This window comes from Phalaenopsis equestris, unplaced genomic scaffold (assembly GCF_001263595.1).
Source record: "Phalaenopsis equestris unplaced genomic scaffold, ASM126359v1 Scaffold000579, whole genome shotgun sequence".
Classification (NCBI taxonomy): Eukaryota; Viridiplantae; Streptophyta; class Magnoliopsida; order Asparagales; family Orchidaceae; genus Phalaenopsis; species Phalaenopsis equestris.
The window spans coordinates 248128-251374 of record NW_018165019.1 but is presented as its reverse complement, the minus strand read 5'-3'; positions in this window follow the sequence as shown (position 1 = coordinate 251374).

The window sequence follows — 3247 nt, the reverse complement described above, 5'->3', positions numbered from 1 at the left end:
CTCTTTATCAGGGATTAAGATGTAACAATGACACATGACATCTAAATCATTTCTCCTGCTCTCCTTATTATGAAGTGAGTTACATATCGGGTTACGGTGATTCAGCTTCTACCCAATAGCCTAGCATCGCTCAACTAACGGGAGCATTTCACCAGAGATCGACAGTTGACAATCAAACTAAAACAGTCGATTATAAAAGCTAAGTCCATCAAGCCAACCTTCCCGGCCTGAAGACCATTGAAGGTCGACTGACAACCTCAACTTAGCATGGTCAAATGAGTAGGCCTTGTTGAACCAAGGCTCAATGGGTTCAGCTGGCCGAGTTAGAGGATAGTAGAACCGTAGGACCATACATATAAAAATACCTTGTAACAACCCAATCAAAACAAGGACAAACAGTAACTTCACATATTGCACCTTCTTCACTATAAATAGGTGATTATTTTATGAGAAAATGACTAAAACACAAGATATTTTAATGTTCAATTCCTTGAAATTCTCTCTTTGTCTCTCGACACTCTCTTACGCTCTAACTTTTGAGGCATAATTCACAGATAAATCAGGATTCAAATTATTATATATATATTACATATAAAAATAAAATTACATGTAATTAAATAATGTTATCGTAATATGAAAAGTATGAGAACATTTTTATTTAAAAAGTATAGAGATTTCGGCTCCAGTGACTTTAGAATAGTCACAGACATTGCAATAACCGTTGCGATTTATATACCTCGGAGCTTTAACAGTCGCATTACGTAATGGATGACATCTAAAGCTTCCATTAAGTGCGTCTTCAATGATGCTACCCTTCAGCTGGATGTTCATCCATCACACAAGAAGAAGAGAAGATTCGGAGTACTAATTTATTAAATTTATTATTTATTTATTTCTTAAAATATCATGTATTCTTTGTGACTTCTCTCTCTAGGAGATATTGGGCTGAGAAATTGACTCTAAAATTGTAAGTCGCTCAAAATTAGATCGAATCTTAGCTCGGCTTGAAATATGATCGAATCATTCAAGCCAAGCAACGAGCCAAATTAAAGGATCAAATTTGTTTCAATCCAATTTCAATCCGTCCTCGGCTTGGCTCAGGATCGGATCGGGATCAAAATAAATGCTTATATATTTTGATAGTTGACAACTGAACTTTTAGTTTTACATGCATATCATATTATTAGCTCGGTAGGTGAAGGAATTTTTTTCTTGAGCGGAGTAGCAGGGGTTCAAATCCTCTCTTATCACAAAAAATATCATTTTTTGCTTTTTTTAGCTTGTGGATTGGCAAGGCGGGTTCAAGCCGGATCAACCTGGCTCACGAGCCAAAAAATATATTCAAACCGCCTAAAAAATTGGATCGATTACCATTGGATCGGACCGAAATTTAATAGGATTGATCCACTATTATTTTCCGATATGGTTAAAAAAACTTCAATTCGTTTTCAAGCCGGCCCTGGATCGGCTCGAAATTGGATTCTTCACACCCCTAAAGAGACATGGAGAAAAAAATGAGAGCATGAATGCATGGTGTGTCACCACGTGAAGTTAGGGTTGTCAAAATAAAGTCATTGTTTGTTGATAACTTCTATTTGGTTTATTAGAAGTGGATCGACCTGGCTCACGAGCCAAAAAATATATTCAAACCGCCTAAGAAATCGGATCGATCACCACTGGATCGGATCGAAATTTAATAGGATTAATCTACTATCATTTTTCGATATGGTTAAAAAAACTTCAATTCGATTTCAAGCCGGCCCTGGATCGGCTCGAAATTGGATTCTTCACACCCCTAAAGAGACATGGAGAAAAAAATGAGAGCATGAATGCATGGTGTGTCACCACGTGAAGTTAGGGTTGTCAAAATAAAGTCATTGTTTGTTGATAACTTCTATTTGGTTTATTAGGCCAGCTGTATTGGGTCCATTCGTTAAACAAGTCAAATATAAATAGTTACGTGCTAGAAAATTATCTACGGTAAAGTGATAAATTTACATTTAACATTGCAAGAAGAACTAACTCATATACAAACAAAAGCAAAAAATATGAGAGGAGATATTATGATGTTTTTATATGGGAAAAATCCTAAAAAGGAAAAAAAAACTTGTGGCATGGCTCGGATAAAATAATCAACTATATAATTAACACTGAGATTCACTTTTCACCTAGATTAAAGAAGATTGAATTAAAAGTTTGCAACTATTTTGAATTAACCTATTAGATATAATTGTATAAGGATAGTTATGATTGTAATTATTATAGTTGGCTATAGAAGCTGCAGATGACTATAGAAATATGATTTGTAGCAATAACAATAGTAGTAGAGCTACCAAAGCCATATAAATGGAGGCAGTGACAGTCGTATTTAGCTACAAAAGTTGTAGTCAGTGGCTATAACAAACATAATTGGCTGCAGAAATTGTTGGTGGTGGTCGACAATTGCTAGTGATTGATGGTGACTTTTGGTTGTGTGTGACGAACTCTGGTGGTTGGCCACAATCTCTGGTGGCTAGCCACAACAGCCAAGATTATAAGAGTTAAGCCTTTGTAGTCAGCTCACTCTTTTCTTCTATTGTATATTTATAATTTTTTAAATAGACATTTCAGTAAATTTAATCAAGATCTCAAAATACTCCATCGGATAGTTAACATTAATTCTCTTAATCAAATGTAATTTTTTCAACAAGACATTGCAAATTTTTAGATTTTTCAACTTTCCAATTGATACAACAAAACCTTTGACTATACTTTAAGAGCTCGTGTTGAGCTTATTTGAACTCAGATAATTGAATCAATTTAAGCATCATTGAGTTCGTCTTGTCAAGATACACGACTTGACTACAAACTTATTTAAATCAAGCTTACATGATGTTGAATTTTAATTTAGTATATTTGTTGTTCTAACAACATCGAGATTAAAGTCTGATGATAAAACTTTCTTCATGACACATCAATGATACTTTTCTTAAGCTCGTTCTTCAAACGATTCAAGCACAAATAGATCTGTGCTTGACCATGTTCGGTTTATTTTGGTTTGAACTAGCTAATTAAATAATTAAATAATAATATTTATTATAACTTTCTCATATTAATATTTTCAAGACAAATATTTATATTAAAAATTTGTTTCAACTACTATTTCTAATTTGTCAGCTTCAAATTTTCTTTTAAAATGTCTCTCAATAAAATTATAGACCAAGGTGATTAAAGAAAACAAAGAATTGTGAACCTCTCTAATACATAT